Source organism: Nicotiana tomentosiformis, chromosome 4 (assembly GCF_000390325.3).
Source record: "Nicotiana tomentosiformis chromosome 4, ASM39032v3, whole genome shotgun sequence".
Lineage (NCBI taxonomy): Eukaryota > Viridiplantae > Streptophyta > Magnoliopsida > Solanales > Solanaceae > Nicotiana > Nicotiana tomentosiformis.
This window is the reverse complement of record NC_090815.1, coordinates 119,748,149-119,768,340: the sequence shown is the minus strand read 5'-3', so window position 1 is coordinate 119,768,340 and position 20,192 is coordinate 119,748,149. Positions and strand designations below refer to the sequence as shown.

Genomic DNA, 20,192 nt, shown 5'->3' with positions numbered 1-20,192 from the left:
AACTTTATAGTAAAAACTGCCTATGAATATGTGAGGAGGAAGAGAGATCCTAACACTGTATATATAAACATATGACTGAAAGGTCTGCTTTGAAGATAGCTTTCTTCATGTGGAAGGCATGGAAGGTCAAGTTGCCATTTGATGATTACTTTAGAAGGGTGGGATATCTTATGCCCTCTATGTGCTAGTGTTGCCTTAATCCGGATGAAGAAACAATGGTTCATGTGTTGTTTTAGATCATATGTTGCTCGTACAGTGTGGTATTATTTTCATGCTAATGCTGGAATTTCCATGGTTGGTTTATCATTGCAACAAGCAATGGTAAAATGCTGGACACTGCAAGTTCTCCTTAGACTAAAACCTGTCTTTCAGGCCTTGCCTTCTGTTATTTTATGGGAGTTTTGGAAGAGAAGAAATAGTTATAAGCATAGAGATGTTGTTACAATTACTAGGGAGTGATATACCACATCTCATCTACTCTTCAGGATTTAGTCAAATTTATGAAACACAGTTTGCAAAATGTTCAACACAAATGGCCACATTTATTACATATATTGGAGCATTACATGCCAAAGTTGAAGGTGACTAAGGTCCTTTGGGAGCTTCCTAATCAAGGCTGGGTGAAGGTCAATACAGATCGGGCATGAAGGGGCAACCCGGGTAGGAGCTACATGGGCTTTATATTAAGAAATGAAGAAGGTGATGTGTGTTATGCACGAGGCAAAGGAATTCAAGAGGGAAACAACATAGAAGCAGTTGTGATCCTTGATACATTGAGATATTTTGTACAACATGGTTACAAACATATTTTGAGGCAAACGGATTCCTTGTTGCTGAAGAATGTTGTTGAAGGCACATGGCTTGCACCTTGGGCAGTATCAACACACTTGGAGGAAATACAACAAATTATGGGGAGATGCAATGTTAGAATTTCACATATCATGAGAAAGGGTAACAAGGTGGCAGATTACCTAGTTAATCTTGCTCTTGATCATGGAGATTTTGAGGCTAACAACTTTGCACAATTGGAGGTACAAGGTAGAAGGATTGTGAATAGTGATAAATTACAATGTCCATATCTAAGGGTGAAGGTTGCTACGAGCAAATGTGTATGGAGAGGATGAATCACAAAGGAGGAGGAGGAGATGTTTAATGTTAGGTGCTTTATATGCTTCATACGGATAACTCCATACCATGTGAGCTGATTCTTGATTTTATTACCTGTGTCAAATAGCCAGAACAAACCAAACAAGAATTGGTTACACCACATTATTCCCCAGCAGTTAGAACTATTGTGTTTGACCAAATATTTAACAAATCTGGGCAATGGTGATTTGAACTGGCCAGTTGCCTCTTGAAACATTGCCTCCATGCTTGTGCTTATCCTTGATTCCCCTCCAATAGAATGAGTACCAAGTACTAATACCACCAATTGAAGGTTTGTCAATAGATAAGGCATGGGTACAGTAACTTCTCCTGCAAAAAAAGCACACAATGTTAGTAAAAGACAGGTTTTATGTTCTCCTCCCTAAGGACTTGAACATGATGGATATATGCACTGCCTATGAGTTCCTCCATCACCTTTGTATGCCTTTCCTCCTTTCCTCCTAAGTCCTGGATACCGTTAATCTCAAATATGGATTCCTGGCAGCCTTCATTCATGACTAACTCCATTGGCTCCTAGAAACCTTCACCTTCGAAAACATCTCCTCCTCCTCCTTTGTGATTCATCCTCTCCATACACATTAGCTCCTGGCAACCTTCACCCTTAGATATGGACATTGTAATTTATCACTATTCACAATCCTTTTACCTTGTACCTCCAATTGTGCAAAGTTGTTAGCCTTAAAATCTCCATGATGAAGAGCAAGATGTCACAACCCAAACCACAAGGATGCGATGGGCACCCGGTGCCTTGCTAAACCGAGTACCAACGTAATATATCTTTCTTATTATACCATCATGGGTAAGTAGGCTAGAAGGGCTATCATGAGATAATCAGAATAAAACATAAGGGAATACTCGACATAGGATGACTCGACATGATTTACAAACTTATACATGTGACATATGGGCCTATAGGATCGAAATGATCATTTGTACACTCAAAACATAGGCCGACAAGGCCATACAATAATCCATATACATTGCATATATCTACAAGACTCTAAGAGTGCATAAATATCATATAGGCCAGGAGAGTGTAAGGCCCTGTAAAATTTTGCTAAGAAATTTAAGGTTTTATGGTGCCGAGGTACGGACTTTTGGGTTGAAGAATGCACTGTGGAGTGATGGAAATATTTGGCAGAAGAAGGCAATTCCGCGGTCAATTTCACGGGCCGCATACCCATCGCGGAGTAGAGCAGAAAATAGTTGAATTTTGAAGGTCATTTCTGCGGTCCATTATGCTATTGCATAACTGTTTCGCGGTCCACACTTCCATCGCAGATTTGGCATGAAGAATTTCGGAGGGGGATTCTGCAGTCCATTTTCCAGGCGCAGAACTGGTCTACGGACCACAGACCTGGCCGTACACTGGTCCAGGACAACTCAGTTTTTGGCATCACTTTCGCGGTCCATTTTTCGAGCCGCATATCTGTTCTGCAGCCGCAGAGTTGAGTTCGAAGAGTCCATTGTCTATTTTATAACTCGACCCCATTTCTTATAAAAAATAAATTTGGGGTTATTTTGTTTGGGTTGAACACGTAGTTTAGAGAGAGAGAGGAGTATTTTAGAGATAGAGAAGGGATCCCCAAGTTCTTTTATCATCAATGCTTGCCCAATCTTGAAGATTCAAGTGAATCAGTCACTAGGCCATCATCTATCCGGCTAAGTCCATCTCCTAAACTTTCATGCAAGAGGTTATGAGTTTAAGTATATTGTGGGGTTGGAGATAGACCATGTATTTGCCAATAGGTGGTAGTATGTTGGATTATTGAACTATTTCGGGTGGTTGCTTGTTGAAACTGGTTGAGGGAGGATGTGATTACCATTGTAGGGCCTTGCCTTCAATTTTGCATAGTAGGTGCTTGACAAAATTTCCAAGAGACTATGTCATGAGAACACTTCTAACTATTGTCCGATTTTCGCTATCTTCCTATAGATTGATATTGCTAGAAGTATTGGGACGTTGTAGTAATCTAAGGAAAACTCAAGAAAGGTATGTTGGCTAAATTTCTCTTTTAGAATCGAATTCCATGATGTTCCCGTAAGTTTCAAGTGTGGTTGGCCCAAGTTCCTAATCCCCGTGTTCCGAGTTGTTCTCAACAGATTCGGTTATCCCAAGTAAGCGTTGTGTTGAAAGATATATATACCTAAACGTGTTCCAATTGCTCCTATCTTATTATGACCTCTTCGGGAATGTGTTCAAGTATAAAATGCTATGACTTCGGTTCGTGTTTCAAATAAAAGTTATTATACCAAATTGTGGAAGAAAAAACCAATGTGCTTAAGACTCATACAGCTCATATGCATATCAAATCTCTATTTTCAAATGCCTTTATTATTGATCAGCGATGACAATGTTTGAAAGTGAAAGAAGTGAGAGTGAGATATAAAATGTGACCATGGTTGTTGTAACTAGAGCGCATGCTTTGAATTTGTATTTCAATCGTGAATCACCACGATCTCCTTTGTAAGAGCTTCCAGTGTATTTTGAATTCTTATTTACCTATGAGTCGAAACTGTGCATTGCCTTTTAGGGAAATATTTCAAAAAAAAATGGTGTATTACTAATCTATGATTTTAACTTGTGTTACGATCGCGAGTCATTTTGCTTAGTACCTTGGAAAGAAATCTATTGCGCTTGAAGACTTCATTATTAATAAACCTAATGTCATGATTTTAGAAATATTCTATATGATTGTCACATCCCAAAATACCCCTAGACATGACTGGCACCCAACTAACACTACCCGCTAGGCGAACCAACTTACATCATATACAACTAAATGTAAGTTCTAACATATCAATAATTAAATGCAAAATAATAATCTAAATTGTTCCATAAATATTTATGAATAATAACTATCAAAATGAAAGAACATAAAGCTAGCCCAAATTCAACACTAGACCATGGAGCATCTAAGAAAACTACAAAAGACATCATATCAATAAATGTAAAGACTATTTTGGCAACCTCAACGAACAATGCGGTGGCTGACCTCAATAAATGGATCTGCTCTAGTAAACTCATCAGCTACAAGGCTATCTCCGACAACGGTATCTGCATAGAGATGCAGTTAAGGAGTGAGTTATACGTAAATATAATCCAGTAAGATCCTCGACTCCCCACTTTGAATATCTCCGGAACAATTGTTAGAAAATACAATTACACCACAACAAGAACAATATACTAAGCACAATAATTATACAATAATGCAATATATAGGCATCAACAGATTTAATAATAATTAACTAACAAGAACACACATATCTCAGCCCACTACACACTAAGGACTTGTCATAGCTGCAGTAAAAGAAATTGACCAATACCTCTATAAGACCACAACGGCACTACAATGCCTCAGATATGTAACAGAGCAAACACAATGCTCACTAAAGCATACACAATGCCCCAAATATATCAAGAAACATGCACAATACTCAGATGATGTACAAGGGCATACACAATGCCCTAATATCATGGCTCACAACCGTATCAAACTCAACAACATGGCTCACAACTGTATCAAAGTATCAAACTCAACATCATGGCTCACAGCCGTATCACGCCATCAAACAAATTATAAAATAATTTTTTTATATATTTTTCATAAAATAATATATTTGCGGTTACTCTAAGGACAACCGATTCTGCCAAGCACACGTTTGTCCCAACACATGGACCAGGCAGAAAAAATATATTTTCAAAACGGGTTTAGAAAAGCAAGTATCAAAGTTTAATGTCTCACTTATCTCGATAACAATAAGTTTTCCAATCTTGTAACGTCCAAAACACCAACTGGACAACCTCCAATTGCCTCAATCTCAAAGCATTAGCTCCAATTCACTTCTTCAAGTTTTGTGAGTATTCAAAACCTCATAATCTTAAAGGAAACAAAACTGATAATTTCCGGTTTGTGCCTCAGGCGATCACGACCTCCATATCAGTCCCAATGTTTTATTCATGTTGCCACAAATATCCAAGATATATCATAGGGGTTGTTGTAGCATTCCAATACAAAGGATGAGGAATATCCATGTAGGGATTTCGAATTATATTTATATATATTTTTTTATATAAATTCTCAAATAAGACCCTTAAGGGTCCACTGTCCAAAAATTCAAATGTTTGGCTCCATGAATTCACCTGCAAAGCCAAAATAAAATAATCGCTTTTGAGTACTCTTTCCTCTGCAATTGTAAAGGCAGCAACATTTGCTGTAATCTAATCTCTTCATAATGACCAAGTATAGCTTTGCTTAAGCTTCTCAAATATTACTTAGGACCACCTCATTCGCCATTTTAAACAAGCACTGTATAGTTTTAAAGTGTTAAATATTTACTAATCTCTTTAACCCCTACCACTTAGGGTTAATTAAATAATCTATACAACTTCATCTAATATATACTTATTACACTTAATGTAACTCAGTGAATAACTGGGGAATAGTATAAATTACTTCATAATAAAAAAAGTCATATTTTAATACGCATATTACCAATAGCAGTAATCATGGAGTATAATTTAATTAATACCTTCTTCACGGTTTCTGAAATTCCAACATTGCCGAGGGTGCTTCTTGTTGAACTGCTCGACAAACAAAGTAATACACTTTGTAATTCTTTAACCCTTCAAATAATGATTGCAAGACTAATATAAATCTATAAGCAATACTCCATATTCTCTTGTATTGCAATCGCCGTAAATTTCCAAAGGCCACTCTTTACCCTAGACATCTCATGTGGCCAGTAATAAAATGGTAGGGCCTGGCCCACTTTTAACCTTTGTAAATTATTCAAAGTCTTTTAAAAGGCTAACTAATTGTGTATGTATAAATTTAGCCCACTATGCATTTAAATAAACACTCAATCTCTTATTAAAAGAATATAGGGTTATTGCAATGATGATGTTTATGGTGGTGATCTTTGAAAGTAAAAGAAATGAAAGTGCGGAATATGAAATACGGCCAACGTGCCATGAATGAAGAACACTATGAATGGCCTAGATAGCCAATAAAACAATGATATTATGAGTGGTTGAAAGTACTAATGAAGCTATATATATGATGTGAAAGGTTATGAGGTGAATGTTCTTGTATTTCTATTTCCTTCGTGTGCAAAATAAAAATATTTTTGGGAGCATCATTAGCGAACCGAGGAAAGGTGGGTTGAAAACGGCCCACACCCGAAACTACACGTGCCGGTGTAGGAGTGAATTGTGAGTATTCCCCTTATTTGGGATGGGATTGAATTATTAATGTGATGAAATTATTCCCATTAATTGGGATGAGATTGATGATAGCGGTGAATTGGAAGTGATGAAGTCGACCCACACGGCATATGGGGAAAGGCGGCCTAGCCGATCGGGTGGAGATCGGACGCCATATCGCGCGCATGGTTGTTCCTACTCTTGGTACCACCTTTCTTTTTCGTATCACTTGTCAATCTACATTGTTCGTGGAGAGATGGACTAGACGATCGGGTGTGATCGAATTTCATTCTAAAAACACGGTGGTATATCGTGCTAATGATCTTCCAACTAAAATATATATTATTTTGTATTTTGAAAATTGTTATGTTTTAACTTGGCTTTTGGATATCATTGATTGTTGCTTGCTCTTTCCATGATTTTTCCTTTATTATATTGGCTTTCTATTTCGAAAGAGGACATTTAGCTTTACATACTAGTATTATTCCACATGTACTAATGTTCCTTTTGCTAGGGGTGCTGCATCTTTAATGGTTGCAGGTGGTTTGACCCTCGATAGCAGTTACTCTCTATTCAGCAGGTTTTGGTGAGCCTACTCTGTTCCGGTCCTTATGTCATTTGACGTTGTTCCTTGTGTTTGAGGTATAGCCATGGCCTTGTCGCCGACACTTGCATAGTACTCTTTTATTGTACGTAAAAGCTCCGTAGACATGGTGTGGGTTATATATTGGTGTTGGGAAAGTCAAACTAGAATATTGTAATTGTATCAAATGTTCCACTTTAAACTATGAATGCGTAATGTATTTTGAGAATTATATATATGAAGTAACTAGTGGTAATGAAACTGTGGTGTTCACGTGATCTTCTTATTGTCTAATTAGTGGGAATGCACCTTCACTTTATTGTCTATAAGTTACTAAAATTCTTTTCTCAACAAGTTGTTGCTACTGGCTATGGTGAGTATAATAGCCTACTAATTGTGGTTAAGCTTGCTTGTATGTTGGTTAAGTTGTTAGGATGATAAACTACAAGATAATACTTGGACTAGCTTGAGATGTTGTTGTTCTTGATAGATTGATTTCAAAGATGCTCTAATGGACTTTAAGTGGCTGGAAATTATAGAAAATAACTTGTCCATGATATTGTTAGTATTATTATGTTGGTTTACATGTCAATCCTCTTGAGGAAATTGGTAACTGGAAAAGAAATGGTTATAAAGCACTTGGAAGTTGTCCGCAGTGATATTATCTTGTGTTAGGCAATTCTGGGTAACTTTGAAATTGAGTAGAAGGTTGAAAATCCTTTAAAGAGTATTGGTTATTATACTGGATATATTACTAAGTTCAAGAATGAATGATAATGGGGTTGAAGTGTGCTAAAGGGATTCAATTCTAGCTTGCCGCTTATCGTGATATGTTGATGACCTGTTAATAAAATATTTTGGACCCTATTGTTAATGTTGTTCTTATTGTATTATCTGGTTGTTGTTGTTGGTATATGGTATTGGCGGAGGCTTTGTTACATGGGAGATGCTGTCCAAATATACATAAACGAGCTACTAGTTTAAGTTGCGGAATTAGCCTTTACTCGTCACTGATTTGAAATCTCCTTATGCTATGGTAGATTGAGTTGAGTTATTTGAAGAATTTCTTGGAAGGTATTACGGACTCAACAGAGTTAAGGTATGTTAAGGCTATCCCTTCTTTCCTTTTGGCATGATCCATATTATACAAACGAAATGAGCAAACGCGGAACTTTCACAAATGGCTCTATTCTTAGAAGTACTAGGTGTGCCTATGTTCTTAATTCCCCATGTGTATTATTATATCGTATGTTGATGGGTCTCAGAAAATACGTAAGTTGAAGAAGTTTATTTCATGATATTAATCAAAGTCATATTGATCTTATGACATCCCGAGAAATCTTATTGACTTACTTCTAATGCATTGCATTCATTTATACATGTACATTGATCCATGACCAGAGGTCATTATATACGCGTATATTATATGTATATGAGGTATAGGGAAAGGTTATGGCCTTATATACGCACCACTACCTGATCTGCTGGCATACGTTGATGATTTCGCCGACAAAGGCCGAGATAATATGACGGGATGCCCTCAGAGGCTTGATGATATTATGTATGTATATACCTATGCATGATATGACATTTATATGCATATGCATGGCATTAGAAATGTTTCATATTTCACAAAGCTATTCAGACTTGTAGGTTGAGTTCTTTACTCCATGTTTCTTTTAGGTCTTTTATATACTACTTTCATGCCTTACATACTCGGTACTTTATTTGTACTGACGTCCCTTTTGCCTGTGGACACAACGTTTCATGCCTGCAGGTCTTGATATACCAGGTTGACAGTCCTCCTAGTAGGCTGTCAGCTCAGTGGAAGGTGTTGGTGTACTCCACTTGCTCCGGAGTTGCCTATTTGGTCAGTATGATTTGGACATGTATAAATTGGTATAGTGAGGCCCTGTCCCGACCTTTATGATGTTTATGTACTCTTAGAGGCTTGTAGACATATGCCATGTATATAGATGATTGAATGGACTTGTCGGCCTATCTTTTGAGTGTACAAATTATTATTTCGATCCTATAGGCCCGTATGTCACACGTATAAGTTGTATATCATGTTGGGCCATCCTATGTCGAGTATTTCCTTATGTTTTATTCTGGTTATCTCATGATGGCCCTTCTGGCCCACTTACCCATGATGGTATGAGAAGAAAGATATGTTACGTTGGTACTCGGTTGAGTAAGGTACCGAGTGCCAGTCGCGGCCCTGTGGTGTGGGTCATGACAAACTTGGTATCAGAGTAGTTCTATCCTAGGGAGTCTATAAGCATGTCTAGTAGAATCTTGTTTATGGGTGTGTTATGAACCACACTTATAAGTATGAGACTACATGGCATTTAGGACTGTCACTCTTTCTTCTTACTCTAGATCGTGTGGTAGAGTTTAGTTGTAAGAATTCAAACTCCTACATTATACTTTATTCGTAATACAACTATGCCTATATCCATAAAGACAATTAGTAAGAGATTGAATGTGGATGTGGAATAGTTCAGTTAAAGGAACTCGATTTTGCATCATGCTTATGATGAGTAAATGTAAGGTCTTCAGTAGATTGTGTGTGTACTAAGGTATCATGACACAAAGGTAGGTTTATGTGTTTGATGATGGTAGAAATTCTTCGCAGCACACAAGCTCGTCGCGGTACGAACTCTTTGGTTTTAATACTGCATTGGGGAGTTGAAAGAAAAATTGTTGCAGAACAAGGCATTTCCACGGTCCATTATGCGATCGCAAAACTACTCCGTTGATCGCATATTTGCCGTGGAGTGAAATAGAAAAATGGCAAATTTTGTAGGTCGTTTTGCGGTCAACTATGCGACTGCATAATAGTTTTGCAGGCTGCACTTCCATCGCATAATTGACATGAAGAAATTTGAAGGGTGATTCTGCGGTCCATTTTGCGAATGCAGAACTGGTCTACGGACCGCAGACCGGACCACAGACTGAACCAGAGCAGCCCTATTATTAGCATCACTTTTGCCAACCATTTAGCGGACCGCATACCGATTCTATGATCCACTCTGCGACCGCAGAGATGTGTTCAGAGGGTCCATTTTTTGGTTTTTAAACCCGATTTCATTTTTATAAAACAACCTTATTGGTCATTTTAGAAGGTTCAAACTTATATTTTAGAGAGAGGAAAGTGGTCTAGACTGAGAAGAGGAATTCCTAAGCCATTTGTTCATTAATCTTTGCCTAGGTCTTGAAGAATTCACAAAGATAACTCACAAGGTCTTTATCCAAGAGGTACGATTCTAGCCCTAGCCTTCAATTTAGAAATTTGGGTAGGGATTAGGTAATGGGGAAGAAGGTTTTGAGAATGAGAGTTATTATTTATGCATGAAAGTACTAATAAAGGTGGTAGGGAGTTGTGGAGTATTTGTTGGTGGCCTATTGAAGTGGGGATTGATTGTGGGGGTAAATGAATCTATCATAGGAGGACCTTTAAACCTTAATGCTCACCTAGTGCTTGATAAAATGCTCAAATGAGATGAACTACCGAGAATCTTCCTAATTATAGTTAAATTTTTCAATATCTTTAATTAGATTTAAGTCTCTAGGAGTTTCGGAACATTGTAGTAAATTAAAGAAAGCTCAAGCCAGGTATGTTGACTAAAAATCTCTCTTAGAATTGAATCCCACGATGTTCCTGTAAGTTCCGAGTTGTTCTTTTTAAATTTTAATATTCCGAATAAGCATTGTGTCGAAAGTTATATATTCAAAATCTATTCCGAATGCTATTATCTTATTATGTTATCCTTCAGGAATGTGATCTAAGTATGGGCTATGTATTAATATTTATGAATTCAAGTCGTGTTTCAAATGAAAGCTATTATGCCAATTTGTGTAAGAAATCTCAATGTGGCAAAGACTCTTATTTGCTCACATGTGTTTTTAAAGTCTTGAATAAAAATTGCCTTATTGTTGATCATCCATGATGATTTTTAAAAGTGAAAGAGATGAGCATGAAATATGAAATACGACCAACGTACCAAGAATGATATTACATTTGGGTCCACTAGTGCCAATGAAATGAAGAGACGTGTAAAAGACATTGAAATGGGCTGTAAATCCTTTAAATAATAAATGCTTTAGGAGTATCGTTTAGTCACCGAGGAAGGGTAGGTTGAAATAACCTAACCCGAAATTACACGTTCCTGTGTAGGAGTGGGTGAGGGCTAAAATCCTAGCGTGAGGTGGTGAGAGTTTTCCCCGAATATTGGATGAGATTTATATGTTGAGATAATTCCCCTTAAATGGGATAAGATGATTGCTAGCAGAATGTGAGGTGACGTCGACCCACACGTCATTGTGGTGAGACGACTTAGCCGATCGGACGCCAGGCCGCACAGATAGTAGTGTTGTGATTGGACATCTTATGGTGAGACTACTTAGCCAATCGGGCTGAGATCGAACTCTATGTTAAAAGTACGGTGGTGTATCGGTACTAAAGATCTCCCAACTTAAATATCGGTACACGACATTGTGGTGAGAGGACTTCTCCTAACTTGATTTTTAATATTGTTTGAGGCCCTCGTTGATTCCATGTTTCTTTCTCATTGTACTATTACTCGTTCTATTGAGGGAGTGTTTAGTTTTACATACTAGTACTATTCCATATGTACTGTCATGGGCGGCTTTCTAGCCATGCCCCATGACCCCTTGGACGCGCCCCATGGCGTCCTAGCAAGCCTCCTAATGCCTTGCGCCATGGACGACCCCGTGGTCTTGGCTATGCCACGTGACAAGTGTGCATGTGCCTTTATCACCCCATCGATAGCCCTCGCCAGTGCCCAGCCGCATGATGATGCAAACATCGCCGTGCGCGCAGACAATGCCGTGCGTGCAGACTGTGATGCCAAAGATAAAGTTGCTGACAACGGCCCTTTTTCTACCTTGTAGAAAACTAAGTCCTTTTCATTGTAAGTGTAGAGTAATTATATTTCATGTACTTCCATTATGGTCCTTTAGCTTAGTTAGGTGAAGTCCTGTAACTTTGGTTTATTATTTTAGGCTTGGTTTATTGTTTTAAGCACTATTATGGGGTATCAAGCAATCAAACTTTCTAGCAAGCAAGCAATTCTCTGTACTGGTCTCTCTCCCCCTCGACACCGTGTTGCTTTTCTGTAATAACTTTCATTAATGCAATCAAGCTTTCTTTCATTCTCAATTCTCTTTTTTATTCTTTCAATTGCTCTTGACATTGGTTTTCCCGTACGGCACTGACAATCTAGTCTAGCATACGGTGGGGACCTCAGTTGGCGGATAGTAACTACACGGACATAGGTTGCTTAGCCTTACATCACCCTTCCAAGGAATCTCAAGAAGACATAGCGTAACAGTTGGTATTAGAGACTAGGCTCGACATCGGACGAGGGAACATACTGCCATTACCACAATTTGTGACCATGGTGAATCACGGGGATCGCATCGCGGCCCTTGAAGAGACGGTTGACGTATTATGGCCCATCGTGGATATTGTGCGTGAGATAAGAGCCAACCTAGTACAAAGGTTGGATGACTCGGACCGTAGGATGCGACAAGGCGAATGTGACATTGTGAACATTAGTCGCGACTCTGAGGGAGACCGGCAAATTGCAGCCACAGAGGCAGCCAAACTTTTTAGTAAATTCGAGGGCCTCCAACAGGAGCGTGCCGAGGATTTAGCCTACAGGGCACAAGAGGCAGACATGGTGACTTCCATGCAGCAAATTATAGAAAACTTGACAGGCCAACTCAATATTGTCAATGGTGCACTACAAGGCCTGCTTTGATGAAGCAGAAATCAAATCGGGGGTGATGTAAACCTCGCCCCCGTGGCAAAAAACTAAAATTGCTTGCGCCAAAGCCATACAATGGAGCTCGGAATGGCAAAGAAGTGGAAAACTTCATCTACGACATTGAATAATATTTCGATGCCATGGGGGACCTAGAAGAAGATAAAAAGGTAGCAACTGCTGCCATGTATCTTCAGGGTGATGATAAACTATGGTGGCGGTTAATGTACGAAGCCATCAGGGCCAGTGAAGATACTCTCGAGACATGGGCAGAACTTAAGGCAGCCATACGCCTACAGGTCTTCCCCGAAAATATTGAGTACAATGCAAGGACAAAGCTACGGGAGCTCCGCCAGACCAACTCAGTGCGAGATTACATGCGAGAATTCTCCGCGCTTATGCTGAACATACGATACATAGGGGACAAATACAAACTCTTCACATTCCTAGAAGGGTTGAAACCTTATGCCCGTATGGAGCTGCAAAGACAAAGGGTTGACACTTTGCCCAAGGCGATCCAAGCAGCAAAGTGTCTTAGGGACTATCAAGTGGAAGCTCTGAAGGATAGGCTTGCACAGCCTATCCGAGGGGGATACAAAGGGGGCCAGCCTAGCACTGGTGGCCCTAACAAAAGTGGAGGAGATCGGAGTGCAACCAAATCTAAGGATCCCTCCTCAAGCTGTACTAGACATGGGTGGTACCCACAACTACTTAGCCTCAATTCAGGTGGAGCGCCTTGGTTAAGTTGTAGAAAAAAGGGAAGAGGTCGTGTCAAGGCTATCAACTCACCGCCTTAGCAAGTGGGTGGAATAGCCAAAGAAGTACCAGTGAAGCTTGGCCTTTATGAACGAAAATCCAACCTGCGCGTGGTGATCATAGATGACTTCGAGCTGATAGTTGGGTTGGAATTCCTGAGACAAACTAACACCATGACCGTACCGTAGGCCGACATACTACTAATGATGGGAGAAAATAGAGCCAAACCCTGCATTATCCCTTGCATTACCATAAAGATGGCCGCTGAGAACATCTCGACTTGCAGTTGAAGAAGGGGTCAAATGACATGAACCTACGTTCCTGGCTACCCTATATATTGAAGATATAGAATGCTCCTCGGGTCCTATTCCTGTACCCGTGAAGGAGCTGCTACTAGATTTTTAAGATGGCATACCACATGAAATGCCAAAGTGACTCCCGCCTTGGAGCATTATGGACCATGAGATTGGGTTGGTGCCGGGTGCGAAGCCACCTGCCCGGGCACCTTATAGAATGTCAAAACCTGAACTCACCGAGCTTCGGAGACACTTGATGGAAATGCTAGACACAGGGATCATCGTGCCCTCCAAATCCCTGTACGAGTCCCCTATGCTATTCCAGAAGAATCATGCTGGAAGCCTACGACTCTGGGTGGATTACCGGGATCTAAAGAAAATCACCATGAAGAACAAGTACCCTATTCCGCTAATGGAAGACTTGTTTGATAGGCTTATTGGTGCGACGATGTTAACCAAAATAGACCTGAAGACAGGTTATTGGCAAGTTCGGATTGCGTAGGGTGATGAACACAAGACGACCTGTGTGACAAGATATGGGTCGTATGACTTCCTGGGTATGCCATTCGGCTTGACTAACGCTCCATCCACATTTTGCACCTTGATGAACCAAGTCTTTCAAGAGTACATTGACATATTCATGGTGGTATACTTGGATAACATTGTGGTATATAGCCAAACACTGGAAGAACATCTGGAGCACTTGCGTAAGGTCCTAGCCTGATTGCGGCAGCACGAATTATATGCAAAGCAATTCAAGTACTCCTTTGCTCAAAAATAGATTGACTTCTTCGGACATGTCATCGAGGAAGGGCAGATCAAGATGGACCAGTAGAAGATTCAGCTATCATAGATTGACCGCCGCCTAAGGATATCCACGCCTTGAGGGCGTTCCTAGGCCTATAAAACTTCTATCGGCGATTTGTGAAAACTTACTCCCTCATCGCAGTGTCATTGATAGAACTCCTAATAAAGGTCACACATTGGGATTGAGGACCCAGGCGAGCAGAGGCCTTCAACGCATTGAAAGCGGCTATGTCTAGTAGCCCCGTCTTGGCCTTCCCTGATTTGGCCAAGCCGTTCGAGGTAAAAATAGATGTCTCGGACTATTCCCGTGGCGGAGTTTTGCTACATGAAGGGCATCCTGTAGCATACGAGAGCCGAAAACTGAAGGATGCAGAGTGGCGCTATGCCGCCCACAAAAAATAATTATTGGCTATCGCCCATTGCTTACGCCTTTGGAGGAATTATCTGCTGGGAACCCCGTTCGTGGTCAAGACGGACAACACAATGGTTAGCCATTTCATGACCCAGCCAAAGTTGAATGACTGCCAGGCCCGATGGCAGGAACTCTTAACAGAATTCCACTTCAACCTGGAGTACCGAAGTGGGAAGACTAACCAGGTTGCTAAGGCGCTTAGGTACAGGGCTGACTTAGCATCGGTGTGCCTACTCGCCACCCTAAGGGGGAGCAAAGTAGCCACCACCATAAGAAACCAGATACAGGATCTACTCATCAAGGATCCTGTTGCACAGTATTTGGTTGATCTAGTTGGACAGTGCAAGACTCGCCAGTTCTACAAGGAATATGTGTTCTTTAAAGTGAAAGTGAACCGACTTTATGTTTATAAAGGAGGAGACCTTCTTCAACTTCTTCAATCTGTAATTAAACAAGATAAATAGGTTTCCAGAAAAATCTGCCTTCCAGTTCTACTTCACCACATCAAAAAAGGATTCTTGCTTAAACCAAATCTTTAAGAATTTGAATGACTTCTTTGTAGATGTGGCATTGAACTCATAAGTTAGCAGCATGAGAGTGTGATCTGAGCCAGTTTTGTACAACTGTGACACCTCCAATCCTGGCAGCATTTGTTGAAATTCAAAGTTAGCCAAACATCTATCCAGTCGCTTGAAAATACAGTCATCACTTGTTCTCACGTTCCACCATGTATAAATATTTCTTTTTAAAACCTAAGTCAACCACATTGCAAGTGTTTATGCAATGTTGAAAATCTTCCATTTCATTCATAGAAACTGGCTGGTGTCCTAAATTCTCCTCCTCATCTACAATGACAATGAAATCATCACCAACTAACCATGGTACATTCATGTAAGAATCTAGAGCATACATGGAGTCATATAGTTCAATTCTCTCTATGGCATCGCACTTGGAATAAACAAGAGTAGTTATCATTTCTTTTTATGATTCAAGATTGATTAACCTTAGTGTTAGCTGCTGCTCCATATCCATCAAGACATCAACATCATAAGCTTCATCTACAAATGCCCATACCTTATTACAGAAATTAACAAAAGCATGTTGCAACCGAAGCTGCCTCCTATAGCTTTCTAGTTTATTGACATTTTGCATTGGATCCATTAGTCTAATTAAATAGAAATCATATTGTTTAGGTATTGTAACAAGCCTTTCAAAGGCTTTATTTGTCAATCTTATCTAATGTTCCATTTAATAGCATTCATAACTAATTTATGGATTTAGATAGAGTCCTTCTTGTTTGAACCCCAGTACCGTGCATACTGGGAACTTCTTTTTATTGCTTCTTTCTCCCTTTTCCTACAGATTTACCCTTCTCTCTTTGTCTATAAGAAATATCACCTTGCCTAGCTGCATTCTTGAAGTTCTGGGCTGTAGATTCTTTATCAAGATCCTTGCCACCCTTATCTTCATTATCATCATCAACACCATCATCCTCTTGCAGTATCAATTGTTTCTTCCAACCCTTAGGCAACGCAATTTTGGTACTACTGCATGTTTCCACATTCTTCATCTGAAGGGAAGGAGAAGGTACTACCAATATATGATGCCTTTTTTTCACCCTGACCTGTTCAACAACATTCAAAGAAGAGTTAGGGTTTACTGTATACGATCTAGGTATATGGTTAGTGTTGGTGTTCACCGTGGTCATTTTTTCACTCACATTTGGGACAACTTCCTTTGCAACTAGATATTCCTCTACATTGCCTCCAATCACCTCAGTCTCCATTTTAGGATTAGCATCAACCTATTGTTCATCTTAATCATCATCATTGCAAACTTTGGCTTCTTCTTCAGGACCCAAAGACTGCACATCTTCTTGATCGTCATTCATTTCTTCTTCTGAAAACATTTCACCTTCCTCCTCAGAATCTTCTTCAACTTGGTCACACTACATAGTTTGCCCAGCTGAACATTCCCCGTAGCTACTGCTTACGAAGGAATTCTTGGAATGATAGGTTTGTTGTAACATAAGTTAGTTCTCCACCCCTTTTCTCTTTATTAACAATTGATGCATTAACTTCATTACCTTGTGATGCCCCAATCCCTTTAGAATTGGGATTAAAAACTAGAGCCACCGGATTTAGGGATTTCCTATTCCCAGAACCATTAGGTTTAGGATTAGGGCTATGATGAATAGTATATTGTTCCACTATTACCAATTGTTTGTCAGCCACATTACTTCTTCTTCACCATCCAACACTGCAAATTTATTATTTGTTTTGACATGCTGAACTCCTACTTTGTCGGGTGGTACTAGTTATTTCCCAATTCTAGCTCTAGCTGAATCACCGCCTTGCACTCCATCTTCATGTCATCCAGATTTCACACCATTATCCCTCACCTATTACCACTGATTAGTTTGATTGCCAACAACTTTACCACTTGTGAGAATTCATAATTGAGCCTTTTCTTTTCTTGTACCTGCCTCCTTATCATGAACCTGTTGCTTTTCTTTATCATTTCTCTCCATCAATTATGGATGCAATCTTTAGCATTCTTCTTTGTTGTTCCCTTGAAATTTACATTTCCTACAATACTTAGGAATGTAATCAAACTGTATCTTCACTCATTCAGTCTTTATTTCTCCAATAAGTCAATCAAAACCTTTAATCTTGCACAACTATGTCTAGTCTTGTTTAGCCATATCAAAGTTCAAAGGTTTTCCAACAGCAGAAGCCAATGAAAACAAACACTCATTCACAAAATAAGTTGGTAACAAATTTGGGAAAGAAATACATGGCAAAGCCTTTGGTATTTCTTCATTTACTTTAAACTTGCTATCATATATTAATGGTCGCATATGGTAGTCATACCCATCCTTAGAATTCAAAATAAGTCACTTAGAAGACAAATTAATGAAATCCTCCAACAAAGTTAGTCGAATTAAAACATGCTTGTCTTTTATGAAACCTACATTACACTCACCCTTAATACCACATTGAAGAAGGATGATTCTACGCAATTCTTGAAGTTCAGGCCATCCATAAGGATATTTCCCAACAATAGCATATTAAAGACCTTCTATGATGTTCATGCGTGTCCTCAACTTCAGTGAACTTAACTAAAGGTTATCCATGTAAGAAAGTGATTGGCTTGAACGTAATAGGGGAAATATTATTTATATTAGGGTTTACATGCATGAGGGCATTTAGTGAAGTAGGTTTTAGGATTTTGGAGAAATCTAGGGTAGGATTTATGGTTGGATTGTTGTTTATAGGTTGGTAATTAGAAGAGGAAGGAAAACGAATCTCCAAAGGATGCTGGCCGCCAGCCAACGAGGCCATCGGAGGGCTGCTGGAGCAGATCGTCAAGAAATCGCCCAAAATCGCCTTTCTTGGGAGCTCTCAAGCGCGCGATGGGGGTGAAAGATTAAGGTTTGTTTAGAAAATATACTACTAGGCAAGAGGCCTAGTAGTTACTATACATATAATAATCCAAAAACAAAGGATCCAACGTTTACAACTTGTGCAAAACCAAAGCTAATAGATGTAGAACTAATGCTAGCTAAACTATCAATGCCAACTATTACAATTGCTAAAAGTTACATCTTCCAATACATGGTGGTGTGCGTATCCACAAACTAAGGCAAAACCTCAATGTATCACCTCTAAAGCTCTCACCAGGCTCCAAGTATTACGTTCCAAAGGACAAGGCAAATGTGAATCTCCCATCAACACCATCAACCTTTGGAACTGTCCAACCAACCATGTACCATGAGATTGCCATATAAATATACTTGCACTTCAACCTTCTGAACATCGGCCATTCCAGTACCACTGTAATGCAAAGAGTACAAGAGACACATGTAGTCAAATGGCCTTCAAACAACTTCATACATAGTGACATGAGATGCCAGGGATCATGTAGTTTGTAGTCCTTTCCTTGCATTTCAAACCAAAACCAAGTACTGCCATGACACCTACAGTCTGGGCATGTAATCATGCCAATACCACTAAATAGCACCATAACAACACCCAGAATTCCAAGAGCATATAAAGAACATCAAAATAGTTGGATCCCAGTTTGAGTTCACACTTTGAATATTCTAAAGACTCTGATAATGTAGAACTATGATCTACTTGACAACATAACCTGTCTTCAATATTGTAGCAGCATTATACATACTAATAACTTAAGCTAAACATTAAAATATCTTATGCTTTTATCTGAAAGGAACTCAACTGCCTACTTGTCTTAAGTGTTCCATGTCCCTAAATCACTGCCAGAATGAGCATGATAACATGCTAATACCAATGCAATAATAACAAAGCAACATGCAACAACTAAGATTGTAAGCAAATACCTATTCATCAATCAAGTGCTCTTCTTTTGGCAATCCTAACATATGATTAGGAGTTTGTGATTTGTCAAGGGTGAGTAGCCTCATCTCTGCATTAGGCAGTCCAAAAAAGGAATGGCACTGAGTTGTACAGAAAAAACAATGTTAGCTAAAAGATCTACAATAATGTTTCCCTTTCTGAACACATGTTGAAAGATCACATTGAAGTGATCTCTCATCTCCTTAATCTTCTGCACTTCTGCCACTATGCACCAAGGGGGATACCATTCTCCTTCAATGACCTTATTTAATACCAATTAATCAGTCTATAAAATTAAAGGATGAAGATCATGTTGAACACAGTGTTCCAGTCCCTCTACAAAAGCCTTTGCCTCAGCTACAACATTACTAGTTTCCTCTAACTCCACAGCCCTTGCATTCACCAAATCTCTTGCATCATCTCTCACATTAAATTCAAGTGAACAAGGTCTAGGATTTTCTTTTGAAGCACCATCAGTATTGCACTTATACCATCTTTTATGAGGTAACTGTCAAGTGACCTTTCAAGTGATAAGAATAGATTTGTATCCTTCAAAAATGTTGATCATATCCGGCCAATGTAATGGTACATGAGATAACCATGGGGACCTATCCTTTGCCAAATAGTATAATGTTTTGTTAACTTCATGAATGACTTTATTAGTAGACATTGTCCCTCCATTCCTCATTGTATTCCTTTTCTTCCATAAATCCCATGTAAGGATAGTTGGGACTAACTGAAACAAAGGTTTCAACTTTGGACAATATTTATCATCCCATCATGCCCTAATTACT

General features: G+C 39.3%; 1 long non-coding RNA gene across 1 annotated transcript; it reads right to left on the bottom strand.

Moving 5' to 3' along the window:
* Positions 1-457: 457 nt before the first annotated feature.
* Positions 458-5,914, bottom strand: LOC104087400 (uncharacterized). The gene is made up of 4 exons (XR_001967515.3): positions 5,701-5,914; positions 4,914-5,311; positions 4,164-4,225; positions 458-1,476 (listed from the first exon to the last, which is right to left on the bottom strand). It is a non-coding gene; the product is annotated as an uncharacterized lncRNA (long non-coding RNA).
* Between the last annotated feature and the right edge of the window lie 14,278 nt (positions 5,915-20,192).